Here is a 21,049-nt window from a genome sequence, read left to right as displayed (position 1 = left end):
GGGGCTGGTCTAAGACCTCCTGGCCAACAACATGACCCAATCACGGAGGAGAAACCAGTTTCCTCACATCTGGGATTTTCCCACTGCAGCTACGGGGCAGCATTCCACATCAGTCACCAGACCCGGACACAGCATAGACACACACAAACTCTGGAATTCAGATAACTTGAGAACAAATAAATATGTGTTTGTTTCTCTGTTTGTGGGGGGAGGGAGATAGCAAGCGAAAGTGGACCAAAATCTAGACCAAAAAAATGTGCCAGTTTTTTGGGGGAAACGGGCGCTTTCTCTCAGCTGCCCGGCCAAAACAAACAAAGTGGGTGAGTCAGCGAAGGGAAAACATTCCCAAGCTGATTGATGTTTCCTCTCCTTGCATCTGCTATTACTTCCACTGCCAAGGTCCGCTCCAGAGGCTAAGTCATCATCTCGCCACAATGATCCTCGCAGCGATAATGCTCATCTTTATTGTACAAGTTAGTTTTCTTTTGTTGGGCTAAGAGAGGAGAGGCCCAGCAGTGGGCTGTGTTTACCTCTCTGGTGATTCATGTCGATAGAGGTCAGAGCCTTGTTGCTGCGCTTCCTCCATCACTTTTACACATGTGGGCTGACAGGGACAGTATTGTCCGCCCGTCCATTCCTGCCTTGTCGGGGGATTGATACTTCGTTTTCAACTTATTACACTCATTCATTATCCTGTTAGCAACCCATGTCAACCGAGGGATTTGTAAAATGATGGACAGATTGTTTTAATGGTTCTTTATGAAAAATGTCATTAACTTATATGTGTAAGTTAATGCTTGCACCTTTTGTCAAGAGACAAAAATAGATGGTTTTATTACCAGTTCTACGTTAAAGTGTGTGTGGTAGTTAGTGTGTTTAGCCTTTTCTCTGTAACCTTCCTGGTTCACATGACCAGCGTAAAACAAGGTGCTTGACTCGGCCGGACCCTGACCCTTCCTTAAAAAGTCCCAGGATCAAATGAAACAGGTTCTCCTGACAAGTGTGCATGTTTTCTGTCCTGGGGTCTCAACAAGTGAGGCTGAAAATAGCAACGTGATGATGATGATCACTGGTGAACAGGTTCCTCCCTGTGACCCACACTGAACCCAAAGAAGGGCCTGCGTGTTTTCTCACTCATTGTTTCATTCCTGTGACAAGTAACGGTGACAAACTCCGTTAGATCCAAATGCAGATGAAAAGCTGTCACACTCTGAGAATTATTTAGTTTCCTCACCGCAAATGAGCAGAAACCTTTGATGTTTTGCTTCATAGGAAGGTACAATCTTTGATGTTTCTGTCATTCTGTCTTCAGCATTGAGCAGAGTCTATTAACCTGGAATATGTAGGTGTCAATGTTTTCATGTCAGATCCAGTCAAATCAGAGCCCTTCACTGAGGCACTCTTATTCCTCCTGGCTGCACATCATTTTGGTTTTAGAAGAAATGGAATCATTAATATTGTCCCCTCAGCCGCACACTCTTATGGCGCTCAGATATCCCACTGTGTGACCTTGTATTAATCTGTAAATCACCTGTCCTGCTCGGTGGCAAATGGGGTTTATCTCCTCATTGAAATGAAGTAATGTTAGCTCAGCTTCATACAGAGAGGGCAAACTGAGGTCAGCAGAGACTTGTTCATTTAAGAAACTGTCAATCTTCAGCCAGTCCCTCTGTGTGTGTGTAATGGTTTTAAACCTGTTATAACAGTAATCGCAGCTGGCGAACAAGAAATGAAGACAGCTGATATGATATCACCGCTCTTAGGTCATGCGCTGCCTTATTGGGCACACAATAATAGGAGGACATTCCTAAAATAATTATGGTATAATCATTACTGAAGCTGGTGTCTAGTATGCAGCCCTGTAGAAGACTGTATCATGTTTATTCTTTGGACATGAGCTGAGGTTTTATTGTCTGTTCCGTATCTGCGGTGAAAGATATTGTGACAACAAAAGTAAATGGTGCTGAAACTGAACCCATGTTTCTGTTGAAGGGTTGACCTTCTCCAACCTACCTGGGGAGAACTCGCTGAACCTTCGCTAAGCTTTAAAATAATAGACGACATCCTGCTGATGGGAGATTTAGGTCAAAATCCTAATAATAGTTAATAAATAGGTCTCTGTCAATCAACTGTTTGAGAATTACCTAAACAAAAAGTACCAGCAAGTAAAAATGATACCCAAGAAACACTTTAACAATAGTTTAAAAGAAGACAATAATATATGCGTTCAAGTTGGTGTGATTCTCAAGGTATTATTGAGAGTATTCCCTATTATGGAACACTTCTGTAATGCCGCAGTGCTGTTTTTCTTTTTACGTCTTATTGTTTTGGGCATGATAATGAAGTGAGCGGCTGGACTGGAGAAAGTGATTGCTCAGTTTTGTAATCTGTTATTTGAGAGCTGCGTGTGTGTATGTGGGCTGTTGAGCGTTTGCAGCTTGTGATGCCTTCAGGTGCTCTATGTATATTTCCAATTTCCTACTTCAGAGTCTTAGATTTGAATTGTTGGAAGCCTTTTTGGTCTAAACAAAAAGTTATGGGAAATTGACATTGGACATACTATCCAGACATTGTTTCTTGCATCACAGCATTATTACATTACAACATATTTTGTTGTAATCTAAATGAACTGTAGTCTATATGAAGGGTAACTGCACACGTCTTATATAAGAAACATTCATGGACATTTTATATTTGTATTTCTTTTACTTTTTTCCTCTGTAATCACTAATCTATATTTATTATTTCACCGTTGTTAATTGTCTTTTCTTTTTCTTTTTTTACTGAGAATATATGTTACTCGGGACGGGGGTGCAAACATTTGAAAGTGCCCTATTTTTTTCCCAGTATAAAAAACATGAATATGGTTCTCAAGAAGACTTTTCTTAACATACTGTATCTACAGCAATGCCGTGAGATGTAGGTCTAAAATGTTTTTTATAACATTGCATGGTCATAGAAACCTTCACGGAATGTTCCTTTAGTGTTCTTTGAGATCAATAATCACACAGGAACCATCAGTGTTAACATATCCTTGACAGAACATGTATAGAGGCATCCTCGTGGTGATCTTTTAGGGCAAATTAAATATTGCCACGGTGTAACCTTACAAAATTGGTGATGTTTGATGGGTCATAACGTGTGACATAATATTCAACAAAGGCTAGAAATTCAATAACCCTCATATATCATCAATAGCCTAATAAATATTCACATATCGTACAAAATAGCAATTATAAACTGCTATGTAATTATATATTTATTCATATATGATATATTTCACCATATGTCGATACCATCAGTCCTACAAGCTGTCCATCCCTCCCTTCCATTCATAGGCAACTTATTGGGTGGATCATATATGTGCTCAGCTGGTAATTCCCTTATTTCCTGCAGCATTTGAAGGTATCACGGCAGTGTAGCGCTCGCTGTGCGTGAATCCCTTCACACACACACATACACACACATACACACACAGACGCACACGCACACACATCTGGTGTGAAGTGTGAAACTCTGTCTTGGTGCTTTACAATCACTTTGTTACTTTTACTCGTGAGAGGAAAATATTTATTTGGTTTATCCCTAAAATGTTGACAACTGCGTTTGAAGAGCGGGCACCAAAGTCAGCTTTGCTGCTGCAGTAGAACCAAAGTTTATCACCGGGAAACGGAAAGGTGCCGTTCTGTCGGAGACCTTAACACAACTGGTTTGTGCGTGGACGAAGAGGATTGTGTTATTATGTCCGAGTGGAGGATCTGCGATGACATCTAGAAGAAACTCGGCGAAACTGAAGCTCCGGCGTTCTTTCAGCGAGCAGCTGCGGACCTCCACATCCAAAGCCTGGGATTTACTCTGGAAGAATGTCAGAGAGCGGAGACTGGCAGGTCAGTAGCCCGCCGCCGCGCTGCAGACCACCGGTCGCTCCGCTGAAAGAGTGTAGTGGTGGGTTCAGCACCGCAGCATGGAACTTAAGGTCAACTCATTTTATTAGGTCATTTCGGATAGCAGTGAATGAGGATAGCGTTCATAGTGTGCACCATAGCTGTCATTAATTAAAGTGGTGCAACAGGGGAAACGTTGAGAAACAAAAATGCAGTTTTCTTTCCCTCTAATTAGCGGGTAGCGAGGTGCAGTGCAACACACATTCATCCTGAAATAGATCAATATTCGAAGTGCATGACCAGTGCGCTGCGTTTTAAATATTAAAATGTGTCTCTGTAAGTTCTATTGAGAATTGAAGTTGAGTTGTGAACTAAATCCCGCCGAGTTCTATGTTGCTTTTAACTCATATTTATCATATAGTGGTCCAAGTGCATTTTCTTTTATGTGGAGAGAAAAAACTGGACGACTTTTGGAGATGGATTTCTAAAGGACTTTAAATGAAGATTTAAAAGGGAATGCTGTAAGTTTTAGTCTTGTGTCTTTTGAGCTATGTTTTTGAAAATATGTATAATGCATCACAATGGATAGTATGTGATTCTAGTACAGAATCAGTATCATCAATTTATAGCCCTTTGCACACGTGTAGGAAATTCATGCTATTGTACAGTGTTCATTTTATGCATTATCTGTGACCACTCGCCTGGAAGTGCCGCAGAGTGGCGCTGAGGAGTAATGTGTGCCCTGTGAAATGGAAAGTTTGTGAAAGCTGACTGAGAGTGGACGATATAGTTCCATTTTCCAGTTGAATTTTGGTCTAAAGGTATCCACGTGTTCACAGAGCACCTTCTATCTATCTATCTATCTATCTATCTATCTATCTATCTATCTATCTATTTATCTATCTATCTATCTATCTATCTATCTATCTATCTATCTATCTATCTATCTATCTATCTATCTATCTATCTATCTATCTATCTATCTATCTATCTATCTATCTCTCTATCTCTCTATCTCTCTATCTCTCTCTCTCTCTCTCTCTCTCTGAACCCATGCAGTTTTCTAGCATTGTGGCTCTAATGAAATGCTCTTTACATATTGATCACCTGTCTCGCTGGAGGACCGGACAACTGAAATGTATAGTTATTAATTCCAAGTCAAGCCTCTTCAAACAGCCAATATATTTTCCTCCATAATGTGAAGGGAAATTATGCATAAGCTTTTTAGAACCCTCTATTTTCTGCTGCCGTTTCGGACTGCAGATTAGAGTATTTAACTCAATATAGCAAGATATTGCTTTAAAGAATATCGGGGTAGAAAACAAATATATGTGACATGTTATACAGTGCGAATATTTTCTGGATTCAGCTTTAAAGCTACTCTGGGATACATTTGAAACTGAAGATGTAGAGATTTATGCACTGATTCTGTCAAAGGTCTTTAGAGTGTGTGTGAAAAGTAAAAATCATGTGTGCAGTAACCTAGGTCTACCACTAGGTGCTGTGTTTTGACCACATCAGCTCCTGGTGTGGGAAAGTCACATGAATTACAAAACAGCTCTGTCTTCATCAGGATGAGTTTGAGTGCTCATTTTCATACAAATAGACTCGAGACCAACTGCATTTGCTTTGTTTAACAGGATTCAAAGCTGCTGGTAAATCTTCACACACGGTTGTTGTAATGTGCGCAGGAAGTTTGATTCATGCTCGGCTCAGCCGTGCAGCCTGCTGAGGCATGAGTCCTGCATTGTTTGGATATTTGACACATAAATCTGGCATTCGCGTCCATGTACAGTACAGTATGTATCTCAGTGATAGGAGTGCCATACATCTGGCAGTCTCAGTCCTGAGGCCTTGCTTATAAACACAGCGAACAAGAGGACACATATAGACATGACGCACCTGACTCGCTTGACAGATTGATTGAAAGTTATGTGAATACTTATACTTAACTTATATATATATATATATATATATATAGGCTGTATCCAAGGCTGACGTAATATCTTGGGCTGAGAGGAAAAAACTAATTTCCAAAACAGATTCAAAGAAAATCAGAGGGTGGAATACTGTATTGGTACAAAATGTAGGTCAGGTGTTTTCGACCCCTGACAGCTCATTTCTCGCTCATCATAGATGATATGGCCAATCAACGAGGAAAGTAATGTGTGTCAAATCACAGATGGTGGTCTATTTGCAGTCAAGTATTCATATCTATAGTTTTTAGAGAGACGCGTTAAATCTTTTTGCACACCAAAGCATACGCTCCGACCTGTTGGACTTAAATTATGTTTGTCAATCCATCAGATAAGAAGTGTGGAGCCTATGCGTGACACATTATCGTTTGGGTCTGTATCCTGCTGCTTTGTTGAAGTTAACTCCGCAGTGAGCAAATGTTTAAAAGGACACGGAGGGCTTCATCTACTCCTGTGTGATTAATAGGCATTAACTGTCACAGAAAGCAGGCGCCACATACTGATATAGATTCATTGTTGAGATCATCGACGAGCAGGCAGCCAGTCATTGTGTTTCATAATGAATTGTAAATTCTACTCCGCAGTTATAATCAGCCATGTTAGTCAAAGCGCTTGGCTAGAACCATCCCTCACATAATTGGAAATCATGACACGGTCACTATATTTAAATTTATGTGAAATCTATTAACCCCCCAAGTGTAATGCAAGACGCATACCCTCCCCCTCCCATATACTATTTATTTATTTATTTTTAGTCATAGTTAATATACTTTACTATTACTTATTAGTTAATAATATGCAGGGCGAGAATATACTGGGACACAGCTATGTTTTGGGGAAAACCTAGTTAAACGCAGCTGCTGGAGGAGTTCTTGCTCACATGAGATTAAGGTCTGAATAGTTACGCATGGAGTGATCCTCACAGAGTTGAGTCACAGCTACAGTGGGTAAAAGGTCTCCCGTTGAGCACCTGCCACCTCGTCTGCCGGATAGCAGGGGCTTCTTAAACGCTTCGGGTTACCTGCACAGCAGCTCAACCGATCTCGCAGTATTAAAAGCGTGATTCATTTTCCAGAACTGAGCTCAGAATTCAGACATTTGGTGGATCATGAGTTGGAAATCTCCAGTCACACTGGGGCTATTCTTAAGCCTTAACCACAGGAAACATAGACACGGCAGAGCCACAACTGCCCAGGCCAGATTACATGTGTCTGCTGCTGAATCAAAACCACTTCAGAGGAGTGTCTAAACCCCACTCGACTTCCTCCGTACTCGTCATCTGTGGCCTTCAAGACCGTGATTCAGAATTTAAGTTTTCCCTTTTGTAATCACATCTGGTTTATAAGCTGAGTGCTGGGGCGGCGACTGAATGAAGACTGGACATGCATTTAACGCCCGCACAACAATTGCATTTCAACACGGCTTAGTTTGTCATCACGCAGCAACAATTTCTGCCTTTATTTGGATGAACAGTATAATCCGGGCTGTCTAACTGGCATCTAACGGAGCCTCGGTATATGTTTGTCTGCTTGTAATGTGAGTCTGGATTCCGGTTGCCATGCTGTATAGTAGTTGAGCTGTGAAAGCTAGACAGAGGCGTGTTGGAACAAGTTTGATAAGGGCTGGAGTCACTGTGCCTGACACATAACACTCCCACTAAGGACACGCCACAGCCATTTCTTCATGGCATGCGGCACAAAGTTAAACACAGGGACATCCAAAGGGAATGCTGCCGATCTCGCATCTCTTTCACAATCCCCGCCGAGGTATTTGAGTGCAGACAGACACGAAAACACCATTAATCTCATTCATTATGATGTTGCATAGCAGCGGGTGATTGATTCCGTAACACGATACGTACGATGCACTTAGTGAATTTCTCCGTCTAGACGGAGAGTGAAGAAGAAAACACAGAAGTGGGTTCAGGGTGTAGGCGCTGTTGCCAACATGCTGCCACTCACTTTCTTAGAATCCGACACCTGAAGCGATTCTTTTTACAGTATGAATGAACGCAGGTGTTTGTGTGTGTGTGTGTGTGTGTGTGTGTGTGTGTGTGTGTGTGTGTGTGTGTGTGTGTGTTAAAAAACGAGTCACCGCCCCGATGAAATCATCTGAATCGTGTCACACCATCACCTATTAATTTAAAATACAGTAACAATCACATATTTGAATAGTTTCACCTGAGAGGTGTGGAGAGGGCCATTAAACCCAGGAGCCGCTTATGAAAACGCGCAGCGGGCTCTGAAGTGTGCTGCTGAATTGTGGTCTTTGTGAGCTTAAGCTAGGGTGGATTTTGCCAGCCAGGGAGCGAAACAGAACAGGGGCTGTGTTTGACTTGGTCGCTTGCCCACTTGTGCTCGTTTCACATGTATGGCGCCATGCTCGTGCTACACAGGCAAGCCTGTATGCCGACGCCAGGGCAGTCGCAAGGAGAGTGGCAGGGGCCCTGACTGGTGCTGGGTGGGTCGGCCTGTGCGGATGTGGACTTTACTTCAGGTGTAAGGAGATTGTTGTTCCATGTTGGGAACTGGCCGATACGTGTGGACTTTTAAATCAGAGAAGCTTTTAGTTTTCATTAAAAAATACTTCTCACAAATGGTGCAAATAGCTTTTTTTTTCTCGTTACTAAATAGATGTTTAATTGACTCTTTTTTTTGTTTTACCACTAAATGTAACAGCACAGGCTGTGTCCCAAATAGATTTGACATAGAAAAAGCAGGTTTGGAGTATGTTCGCACTAAAAAAATGACTAAATCAATTAGTTACTGAGTTGCTGTAGATGGACAATCTTGTCCCACAATGCAATGCACGAATAAGTGGAGGAGCTACTCAGAGCTGCACAAAGTGAAAATAAATTGTGGATGATGGTGAAAGATCTTGAATTGGCAACAGTTATATTTTAATACAGTCTTAAGTGACATTGTTTTCAAATTGTCATTTTATTCCAGTTCACATGTCTTAATCTCAATATAGATACATATTCAAATTGCATTTTGTTATTATGATTTCTTTTGAAATTCCTCCAGTCTAAATCTTTGCTGTCTTCCATTGCTGTTTGATTGATGTCCATAACTCTTATATCCCTTCCTGTTAGTAGTACATTGTACAGTAGCTTTACAACTTCATTCAAAGTCAGTTTGATTAACGTGTGCGCACATCTTAAACCACTTCAGTTTGGTACGAAATGGAAAAGCAAAGGACTTCTCGCAAAAACTATATACCATGAACATTGCTATTTGCTAAATCCTACTGTATATATGTTTAGTGTGTAGTGGGGATAGATACAAAGTGTCACAGGAGGCTCTTAATCCTGTCACTGAACAGCCATCAAAACTGAACAGATGACATGTCGGAGCTGATCTTTCCTTTTGCGCTGAGTAAAAGAGATCACTCGTATGTATTCAAGCTCAAATTTATTTTTCCCCTGAGGAGGTGACACTCCGAGGAGACCTGCTGAGAGGCCTTCCTGTTGGCTGGAACTAGTGGTTATGTGGTGGGGGTGGGGGAGCAGAAATTCGCATTCTCCAACCAAGAAAACAGCTTCTCCCTCTCTTTCTGTCTCCTCTGCAGTCTTCTCTCAAATGGCACAAACTCACTTTCGCCCAGTGAACTTGGCACCTGTGTGACCAGCAACAGCAGAGGAGTTGTTCTAGTGCAGGGCGGGTCCAAAAAACACTATTTTTGTAAGCCCTCCCACACCCGTCGTTCTTCCACTCCTGCTCTCCTTACTCAGTTCATAGGCATTCCAATGGTATTTATATTTCCCTCCAGAGCAGGGGGAAGTCGACAAGCCTTCACACAGACATTGGATTCAGCACAGCAAGGTGGGCAGTGCTCCCACAGCTTCCTTGCCATTGGCCCCCCCTGTGGTCACATGACCTGCAGAGATAGACTGAAGTGTTGGCACTCCTCCCCCTAAGCTCCGCTCTGCCTTCCTCCTCAGCTCACTTTAGGCTTTTTGCGCCTGTATGTGAAGTTTTCTGTTGGTGGGAGAGTGTCTGGGTGAGTGTCTCATCGGCCAGCGGTCAGGGGCTTGTTCGGGGTACAGTGTTTCAGTTATGTTTCGGGAGCTCCCAGAGTCCACAGGCAGCGAGTGTCTTGGGAGTATGACCCCAGAGACTCAGGACTTCTACCTGAGAATGGACCATCACCGCAGACGCTCCGGGTACCGGCTGGGCAGGATCATTGCCAGGCAGCAACTACTCAAGAAGATCGCTGGAGGTAGGAGAGAGCTCTTTGGAAGTGACAGTTTGGGATTATTGGTCTTTCGGTTGGAAATCAGCCTCTTTTTTTTGAGACGAGGCTGCAGAGAAAGCTGTGAAGTCTTCTGTTTCAATGAATCCTTCTTTGTCATACCTCCAGGAATGTGAGGAGTAACAGAGAAGCAAGCTGGTAGTCAAAATATGGAGTGAGTGAGATATGACGTTTACGTATAAATATGACAGTATGCGGGACAACCGTGCCAAGTGAACGAGGGCATCGTTGTGTTTGTTTGGGATCAGCTGATTGTCAAATAACAGTTGATATCTCTGGCTTTTTTTTCTTGTGTACTCTTTGTCAGATGGAAGCGGAATTCAATAACAAACAAATGTAGTGGTAACTAAGTGTGTTTTTGTGTGTGTGTGTGTGTGTGTATGCCTCTGCAGACAAAGCCACACTTGACCTTCAGCCAATAGTCAAGGGTGCAGTTGTGGTGAATAATTAGTATTGACTGACTGTAACAAACACTGATAGGTGATAAGCTATAGGACCAGTTACGTAACACAAGGTTAGCCCACATGTAAACAAGAGATATCAATGTCTGGCCTGACAGTTTTACAAGCCCTCAGCTCATTTGTGGACTGCTGCATGCAGCCAGGAGAGCAAAAGTGCAGCCCGAACTCCCATTCATCTTTCTCCAAGGGCTGTAACCTCTCACTTTTGCTCTTACCTGGAGATGTAAGGTCCCCCGTCCTGGGAGGGGGCAGGGCAGCATAACAATAGAGAGGACAAAGCACTACCACTCCTCTTGCAGATGTGAGCAGCCCAACGCCGGATCAAAGGGTGGCCGCATTTCATGACAGAAGACGCTTGATCATCTTCTGCCATGAGAGGCCAACACGCAGCATAGTTGTCCTCTCAGTCACACCAAGGAGAGCATGAGTCAGATAATGCAGCCTCTTGTGCGGGCAAGGTTTCCTGTATCACCACAGAGGACTGAGGCAGCGCATGAGGCATCATGACGTTATAAAGGATACACAGAGCCTCACTGTTGGATTGATGTGTGAAGATGTCCCGGAGCTGTGTGTACGTACACTTGTTTTCGGGAGGAAATCTCCGTGATCTGATGTTTGCAGACGTGTGCAGTCATGTAACCTGGCATGTGCTTACAGATTACAGATGTCTGGTAGGACAGCAAACCAACAATTTAGGTGATCTGTGTCACGGACAGAAAATCATGCACATGTTTGAAGTGGGGTTTTAGGATCAGGTCATTTGAACAGTTTTTACTTGTGTGTTTATCGTCAGGTGGAACCTTTAAATACTTTTGACGATCATGTGCTTTGATCTCACATGGGTGAATATTAACTTTTTGATTCATTTGACAGTTTTCATCGTGTGGTTTCAAACTGCTTTGGAAACCAGACATTAAGCTGTTCATCCTCAATATCATAAATTAGTCTTTAATATTCCAATCAAGCTGAATATATGTATTAAATATCCCAACAATCAAATTGCTGCAAATGTAGCTGGATGTGTTCAAATGTGAGATGTACCTAGCTTTACTAACAAAAAACAAAAGGCAGTAAGCAACGGTAAATGTTAACTTTCCAGTGAATTAATCCCACATAATATTAAGCAGCTTGTTAAAACTTTATTAATGTTCCTCATAAATGGCGGATAATACAATTATCTCCAAGGTGTCTAAGAAGATAAAAGACTAAAACAAAAAAGATAACACTGTTTTCCAACCATTTTTGTTTTCTGTCTTAAGTGCTATAATTAAGCAATCCTAAGCAATCGTCTAGCCTAATTTTGGTAATTAAAGTGTTTTAATCTCACTTGCCTTAAATGCCTTAATTGGAGCAATTTCCTTGCAGTGTGTCAGGTTTTCTTCGTTTTCCTCAGGAGAGCAGTGTTTTAGCCCTCGATGGATCTTATTTTCTCTCATACCTCACGTCACCCCTTGTGTGATGCATACATATCTAACATACGGGGCACAACAGCGAGGTAGGGTTTCAAGGAACTGGCTGCAGAGCCACAGGATGGATCTCCATGTGTTGCAGTGGCTCCTGCATTCCAGCTGGCCAGCCCTGTTGACATAGCAGGTTGAAAGTGAGAGGGGGCCGTGGTGATGGGCAGAGTTACTCATGTATTGTTTCACCCCAAATTCCAGGGAAGCCTTTGGGGTCTTAGTCATGTATCCGATTTGATGGCTTTTCAAAGCACCCAGAGCTGTGTGTGTGTGTGTGTGTGTGTGTGTGTGTGTGTGTGTGTAGGTTCTCGTTTAGTCCTCTATGAATAGCTACTGACTAAGTACCGGGAGAGACAGAAGACCTACAAGTTCCTTCTGTCTGACCAGTATACCTCATCAGCTTGGACAGCCCATGGATATAAATGCACAGCTGTGTGACGTAAGATGGGAAGAAACATGCGTCTGAGTGCTGCACAGTGAGATTGTTGTGCAAGGGAAAGGGCCTGTTTTCGTTGTGGAGGAATGTGTCTCCTTCCCTTAAAATATATTTTGGGGGAGTATTCCAAAGTCCATCACTCTGGAAACTGCGTTTTTGCAACTTTCTGCTCTGTCTGCTGCGATTGCTCTTTGCTCGGCCCGTCGGATTCTCCGGATTTCTTTCATTTGGTGTTGCTACTCATGCATTTAACATACTGCAAACATACACTACATTCACACCTATTTGTTTACACTGTTGAACACATCATTGGTGAGTCAATGACATATTCCTGCCATCATGGTGGAAAATATCTTACATTTTTTATTTACTAATCAATATTAATTTAATTCTTAATGTTTTATTTTAGCAATTTCATAGAAAAACTGTGAAATAGATAGAAATGTACAATGCTTCTAAAATATATATTTTTTTCATTGTTTGTACTTTACTGTAGTTTGTGGTACTGAGTATGGAATTTTTTTGTTGGAATATCAGGAAATGTAGGGATGTATTGAGATGTGTTTCATACACAAAATGGGATTCCACCAAATCCCAGCATATGAACGAATTATCCGACAGTAACATGTCCATAGGACTCACATATTTCTTGTATTAGATGATGGTTTTCAGCTGTTTTCCAGGCTATTCGCAGATTGTAAGTGTTCCTGTTCAGCCACGGAAAAGTCCCGTAAACTTCATTGAGGCTCCGGTGGAAACCCTGAGCAGCTGAATGCCACGCCGTGACTAAAAGCTTCCTCGCTGACTGTGGCTGTTTGGTTCTTTTTCTCATTGTGTTTCGGACAAGAAGCTCTGTCCAGTGTGACCCCTCCGAGGCCTTTATTCATGGCTTATTGACCTTGGTGCAGCCAGCGGGCTCCGATCTCTGCCCTGGAAAGGCCGTTCGTGCATTTAGCCGTGGCTGAGGATGTCGTGCATCTGTTGTCAACTGACACAAGTTATTGCGTGGCAGCTGTGTGCTTATCATGAATCGGTCTGTGTCCTGGTCTTACAAAGCGTGCCTTTTATTTGGCTGCGTGGGCTGAAAGGCTTTTGTCTTTCGGGTTATCATGCTATCGGCCACATTGGTTCTCCTGCTGCCATCAGTGTTTGTACTGTGCACGCACAGTCTGTTGGCTCAGTTCTACAGCGCATATGCACTAACTGCTTTATACTGTGGTTAAGTTTAAATCCTCTGCAATGTTTCAATGCACTTATAGAGAAAACCTACTCAGCTAGAAGCAAAACGTTTCCGAGCAGGATAATAGTACAACACTTACACACTCGAAGATTTTAAACACTTGAGATAGAGAGGACAGGAACACTTCAGCTCATTAAGAGGACAAGCTCTACCCTCGTCCCTCTGTTCGTCTGCTGTATAGCAGATGGATAATTGTTATAAACCAGCTCTGGAAAGGGGTTGGATTGTTCTGTCCTTTGAGAAGTTGTAACGGTAAAAAGGCACTTCAAGGTGAGGAATCTGGCCGGGCTCTGTCCTCTCCCACTCAAGACTGCTCTCTCAAAAGCACTGAATTATTCATCAGGGGTCTGCTTCAAAATGTGGCGCGTTTGATCATCTGTGTGTGTGAAACAAATATAACTGCTCCCTCATTCAAATGGCGGTTTGGTGATTAGTGAAGATGGAGCCTTATTCATGAACCTCTCTGTTGTAGATGTAATTGCTATGCAGATTTTGTTTGCTACCTTCAGGGGGCAGTAAATAATACTGACGGGGAGCCAAAAAGTAATCCTAAAAATGTGATTAGCTGCTCGTCACCTCTAGCACTATACCGTCATCACACTTTCACTAATTCAATCTACGGCTTGTACTCCTGTTTTGTTCTTAAATTATATAATGATTCTGTTGAAAAGGTAATAAATATGTATTATGTTGATGGAACTATTTTCCAACTATTTTTGTTGTTAAATCCTACAAATTCTTTGACTAAAGTAGCAACATGTAGCAACTGCAGATTCAACTTTCTCTGAAAATTATTTCCGAAAGGCTTTAGAAGGCCTCTTTATGAACATTAACAGATACTGTATCATTATATATTCATATTGTAAGAAGTTGTAAGAAAGTTTATATATTTTTCTGATATATTATCTTTCCAACCCTGCTTTGTTGAGCAGGTAAAGAAAAGAAACCATGTCTAAGAAAACAAACAGAGCTCAACATTATATTTCAGATACATCCGCATATATAAATACGCGGATGTGAAGAGATTGTATTTGTCTCCAGCTATGAGTACTTCTGCTTCACTACTGTACATCCCAAAATTCAGCCACTAATCCTGAAGTCATCAGAATGTACCGACAGTTGGTTGGCTGTTGGTATTTCCCCGCCCTGATGATAAAAGAAATAACTTTTTAATGGCCGGGAACAAACTGCCTCAATCCAACCAACGTCTGGTATATAAAGGTTACATTCATAAAGCTTGTATGTGGACTCCCACTTTTTGCCCCTAGGTGGCCGGCTGAGCTCATGTCCTTCCTGTAAATCTTTCTCCCGTGCATGAATTAGTGTAGTTTAGCTGACAGCTGCCACATGTGCGGGGCTAATCATTCACTAAGAGGAGATTTGAGAAATGCCTCGGCTGTAACAGGAACGGAAAGTCACATATTAACAGAGCCGTGATGGAAAATTTCTCCTTTTCTCTGGTCTCTTACATTCCACACATTAGAAAATGCTAATTGACGGAGAAAGAAAAAGGCCTCATTAACGTACATCCAGCAAAAAGTACACAGAATATGTTTTGACCCTCTTAGTCATAATGAAGCTGCAGCACATTTTTACTGAATAAATGAAGCATATTCAAGTTTACATTTACATCGTATGACCCCGTGTTTGTCAAACAGATCCAAACGTCCACAAGTGCGTATCTAAAGAAAGCAAGGTTCACATAAATATCAAAAGACAGTGAAGATAACGGTAAGGTGATGAGTAACGTGCCTCAAATTAATTCGTATTTATTAGATAACTCTTTAATTTATCCATTCTTCACTTAAATGCACATTACATTCTTGAGATAGTGGTTGATGTGCCTCACATATATTGGACAGTCTGTATCCATCATATAGCATAGCGGCTAGCCCATTTCCCCCCAATCTGCATGTACACCATGCCCGAGTTCAGCACTTGGCTGCCCTCCTGTGGTAGAAATGTACATTACATGTCATTAGCTGGAAAAAGTGACAGAGGCGCAAAGGCAGCATGCATGCAGGCCACAGACATTCAGCCGCTGTCTCTTCACTTTATAGGCCTTTTAGTCAGGGAGTGACTGTCTGAACACAGCCTGTCATTCATGGCCACGCATGGCAAATTTTCTATTAGTGCTCTGTGTGTGTGTGTGTGTGTGTGTGTGTGAGGGAGAGACTCCGTGAACGCTCTGATAAAGCAGAACAATCACTTAGCTCTTTCAATGGGTAGCATTCTTGATACGCCGCACCTCATCGAGCAAAACGACACTCGCTGACAGTATCATCATCTCTGCTGCGACTCACAAGTCTGTTGCATGAGGGCTGCGGGGCTCCTGAGGCATGTCTTGTGGCCGCTCACTTTGATGTCGTTAATTAGGACCAGCGTCCCTAGGGATGGCTCCGTGCTTTTATTGTGGAGGTCCTGAGAGGGCTTTCTCACGGTAGGGACCCTTGTTCTGACATTGGCCCCCTCTCTACCCTCTGACTCTCCGAGGCCATTCCCAGAGAAGGAGGGAACCCCACGTAGTCCCCTCTGGGATCCAGTCCAAATGAGCAGGGAGGTGGACCTAATGGAGCTCCGCAGGATTCGACTTCAGAGGAGCTTCTTCTGCAATGTTTTTCTTCTCTTTTACCCATATCCTGTACTTTACAGGGCTGTGGTCGCACATGAAACCTTGTTTGTTAGTTCGCAGCATCTTTGTAGTTATTAGCATCTGCTGAACTCAAAAGGTCTCTCATCATGAGACATTTGATTTGTGTGGGTGCCGGGACGTACAAAACATGTGTTGATAGCTTTCCAGTCAGTCTCTTTCCATGTTGGAGTCGAGATTTCACGTCAGTTGGCTGAGTGTTTGTCAGTAATTCATAGTCATCTCCCTTTAGTTGTGTTATACGGCGCTCTTGGAAAAACAAATTACAGTCTTTATATAGGCTATCAAAGGGGGGGGGGGGGTGAACTACAGCCTCACAACCGTATATTACGAGTGGGAAAACAGCATGACATGGCAAGGCATGCCGCCTACTGGGCTTTACACATACCCGCAAACTTGTCGCTTTTCGGCGAAATTTGCCGTTTTGAATCAAAATATATCATCCACGTAAATCGTGTAGATCCGAAGAGGTTTTTTTTTCGGGGGGGGGGTCAACTGGCAAGCCATCGTTTCTCAGATTGGAGTGAGACGAGGAGAAAAGGTGATGTTGTGATCTTCACAATAAAATCTTTGATCTAAGTTCAACTCTGTTAAAGCCCAGTTTACTTTCACACCACAAGGGTTAGCCCATTAACAGTAAGACACAACACTAACAGTGTAATGCAATAACCTCTTATTTTTCAAAATAACTGTCATTAGAAATAAAGGCCTCATCACTATTCTAGGAAATATGATAGTTTTAGGTAAAAGATGAAACTATTTCAACTTGTTCAATCAAACTGAATAACGCTTTTTACTTTAGGAGCATTATTACAATGCAGAAGATGGGAGTGGGTATCTGGCATGGAGACTGAAATGTGTTCAGAAGGTAGCATCAGAGGGAAAAAAGAAGACCTGCAGTCAGTCACAAACACTAACAGGTATGTGTGAAGTCTCATTCATAATACATGATGAGGGAATAATCATATAATATATATATATATATCCTATTTTTCTTCTGGAGACGTAAGTGCCTGCATGGCCATCCTTGCAGAGTTTTCCAAGCCTTGTTTCTTATATCTTAGGACACAATATCATATATTAACCCAGTAATTGATAAAAGTTCCAACACTATTACAGGTGGTCTCGCAGAAAGAGACCCATTCAGGGTGGAAAACAAGCTAACCACAGAAAGCCTGTGCTGCGAGGCCATTGCGCTTATGAAGCATACTGATGAAGCATCTGTGACTCTGTCACTCTGTCGCTGAGTATATATAGGCTTCTTATGCTAATGAGACTGTGCTGTCGCTCGCACAGGATTGGCTGACGGCAGGAGGCGAGTCTTATACAGTACATGAGAACCGTGGAGAGTCAACCGTCACAGCCGCTCCGCCGTCCTGCTGAACACTGTGTTTTCTCTTCCACCATTTTGGGGATAAAACTCACGCAAGAGAACCATTTTTAAACACAACTGTTATCGCGGCCGCGAGAGGACAGTTTCCCCTTCAGACCGAGCTCGTGTTCGGCCACGAGGACTCGTTTATTTAACCCCAGGAGGCTTCAAACCTCTCGGATACGTGGTCACAGAGTTCCGTCACATTTCTCCTCTAAAAAAGTAATACACTGTTAGACAAAAAACATCAAAAACATAAGATTTTTATTTTTACCTCACATTTTGTTGAGTGACCTTTTGCATGCATCACTGATAGAAATGGACGCATTTGCAGGACATACTGCAGCTCTGGAAAAGACTCAACTACCCTCTGTACATACGGGTAGTATTTACACATGACATCAGTGCAAATGAACTCAATCTTGTGTTCTTTTCCAAGATTGTGCTGTAGGTAGAGAGGGTAGGCAAATATTTCCTCGCGAAACATGTGGAGACCTGCTTTCAAAACAATGATTTCTTTGAAAGGAGTTAATTTCATCACTACATTATTGTTTACTCTAAAATATAAAAAAAAATCTTAATTACTTTTTCAAAAGTGCATAATTATTTATGAATCATAGCTGCTACTGAAATGTCTAAAGACCATTTTAGTACCCATTAGATGTGAATAGGTTTCAAATTAAAATGAACTACAACATATATTTTGCATGCAGTGTCTGCAGAATGATGTCATCGTGCCCTCTTCATCCAGCCTGGGCTCGGACTTTCTGGTAGCCTCCTTCTCCTTACAGCGTAATATTGGCAAATATTGTCTTACCACAGGATTTCGGGCTTGTTTACATAAGACAAGACATGTATGGACTTTAAATCAGGTCAAACACAAACACACAACTCTAAGGACTTGTGATATATGTTGTGCGTGACCACATGGGACACTGTAGGAGCCAACTGTAGAGGAACTGGCATAAAGGACGAGGAGGAAAGACGAGTGAAAAAAAGTCAAATCAGAATCTTGCTAGAGAGAAGGAGGAAGACAGAGAAGGAGGGAGGAGATAGAGAGAAGTGGAGAGCTCGAAGGGGATGTTAGTGGATAGAAAACGAAGCTGGGGGAAAGTCAGGCAGGCCCAGGGTTGAACCTTCCCTTTCTGAAGTCTGTTGGACCGAGGGCAGATACGATAGCTCTCCTGATGTCTTACATCAGGCTGTCTTACTGTTTATATGATTTGTCAGATTGCTGTTAACTCTGAGAATCTCACTTTAATAAAAAATGTTTTATATATTTTGGAATTAAAGCTAAAAACACCACGAAGATAAGAATGGCTATTTGGCTAAAATCACCATTTCTGTGAGAAGAAAACTGTCCAATATCATCAGAGATAACTGGCCCTTTGGTGTGTGTTATCACCGACCAGCCTGCATTAGTCATTCTGCACTGTGTTATGTATTTATCTGTGGATAGACACAGTGATTACTCTGCAAGATCAACACCGGGGTGAAGAAAAAGTCCGGGGTTTTGGGGAGGTATGCCTGGATGAAATGAAAAAAGAAATTGCCAAAGTTTATGTTTTATATCACCAAAGAAAGCATATCCTTCATAAAGGCCTCCAAGATGGTTGTGAAAACACTTAAACATGCGTGGGAACATGGCTGCAATCCAGTGTCTGGAAGCGTTTAGCTAATGCATCGGGCCTTGGAAGTCACTGTAGTATGTATTTCACAGAAAGCTCTGCTGATTTCTGTTCTGCTCAGAGTTGCTGGCGGTAAACCAGAGGTACATGGGGATCTGGAAATTGCTGAGACGTCTCCTCCTTCCTCAACGTTCGGGGTCAGAGGTCCCCTTTCTAGTGAAGGGCACTTCTCTTGAAGTGTCCGCTGGCAGTCATGTTCCAAAGTGTCCTGTAGTGTGACCAATGGGGAAGAAGCAGAACACCTGTCTGTGAGGCTGCGGTTCACTCGACACTCCCCTCGCTGTTAGCTGTTTGCTAAGCGTCGCTGGGGAATCAACATGTGGTTGTTAGAACATTTTCTCCAAAGTGAGTGAATGTGAGACGGTGTATTGAGTTGGATGAAAACACGGCAGCGCAAACAGTTTGAACTTTGAGGCCTTGGCTTGTTCAGAGGCCACAGCATAGCCTATTATTTGTCTTCTGGCTGTGACACCCAACCCGATCCAGTGGGCCATCATCTTGCAGTTTGGGTTCGTCATCATTGAAATATAATCCTTGGCTCAAAGGCTATTTGCGGTAGGATGAGACCATGCCTCTCTGATAACCCCCCCCCCCCCCCCCCCCCCCCCCTGCTGTTTGGTGACTAGTACTATTATAATGTCTGCTTTTGGCTTGAAGTGATTTTCCGTCATTTCAAATTGTTTACTTGATGATGCTGACCCCACATGGTTCTAACTATAGCCCTCCTTCAAGCAGTGATCCATCTCGTCGTTGAGTTCTCACAGAGGACTGTGTGAAAGAAATGAATCAGCTTTGTCTTTTATAACGAGACTACTGGTAACCAACACTGCTCAGGAATAATGTAGATGAACGTGCAGGTATTTAAATGTCGTCAGTATTCATTAGTGACATGTAAATGCTGCAGAGGCTGGCGTGTTTCCAGACGTGAGAGGGAGACAAAAAGAGAGAGAGAGAGTTTGATGGGTTGTTACCCCTGAAGATGAAAGAAGCCTCTCTCTGGGTGTCCTTCAGAGGTGAAGGAGAGTGTTACCACAGCTGTGCTGCCCTTGTTTAAATTCAATACAGGACCTTCAAGAGAAAAACACAGCTCAGATGACTTTTGACCCAGCAGGCTTTGGCAATGGTCAACAACAGCAGCTCCCGAGCTCACATTGTCGTGTTATTTACACTCAGAATCAATAAGTTCTTCCTGTGTGTGTGTGTGTGTGTGTGTGTGTGTGTGTGTGTGTGTGTGTGTGTCTGCTGCAAAGTGAAAGGTGGACAGACAGTCTTTCACCAGTGGAGTCATTAAAAAATACTGCGATTCTTAAACCAGACTGTGTTACATATACTTAAAACGGTATGTATCTGGGATCTGGCTTTTAACAGAGAAGACAAATAACTGAAAAAGCTAATAATGATGATATGTGCTATGAAAGGCTGATCTGTATTGTATAAAGGGGCTCTTAAATGAATGGTGGATGTCGGTGAAACCCAGGCCTACGCAGCTTCAGAATGCTAATGCCTCCTTGGCACTGGCTTTCTCTGGGCTGGCACTGTGTTTGTCCTCAAGTCCCCGTCCTCCAGGAGGCATTGATGTCTGCTTAGTACATGCACTTGTTACTGGAGACCTGTGGTCCACTGAAAGG

General features: G+C 42.5%; 1 protein-coding gene across 3 annotated transcripts in view; it reads left to right on the top strand.

Annotated features, from left to right (window-relative positions):
* Positions 1-21,049, top strand: part of stard13b (StAR related lipid transfer domain containing 13b) — a gene marked incomplete at its 5' end in the record, with an annotated part of 60,402 nt that overhangs the window by 23,893 nt on the left and 15,460 nt on the right. Inside the window, one exon of one of the 3 annotated variants that reach the window (XM_079166730.1) lies at positions 17,169-17,281. The exons of the other annotated variants lie outside the window; for them this stretch is intronic. Of the gene's footprint in view, positions 1-17,168; positions 17,282-21,049 lie in introns of those variants that run through there. 3 annotated transcript variants of the gene reach the window in all.

The sequence above is a fragment of the Pholis gunnellus genome, assembly GCF_910591455.1.
Source record: "Pholis gunnellus genome assembly, chromosome: 9".
Classification (NCBI taxonomy): domain Eukaryota; kingdom Metazoa; phylum Chordata; class Actinopteri; order Perciformes; family Pholidae; genus Pholis; species Pholis gunnellus.
Note: the sequence above shows the minus strand (reverse complement) of the source record. Positions and strands in the feature narration are given on the sequence as shown.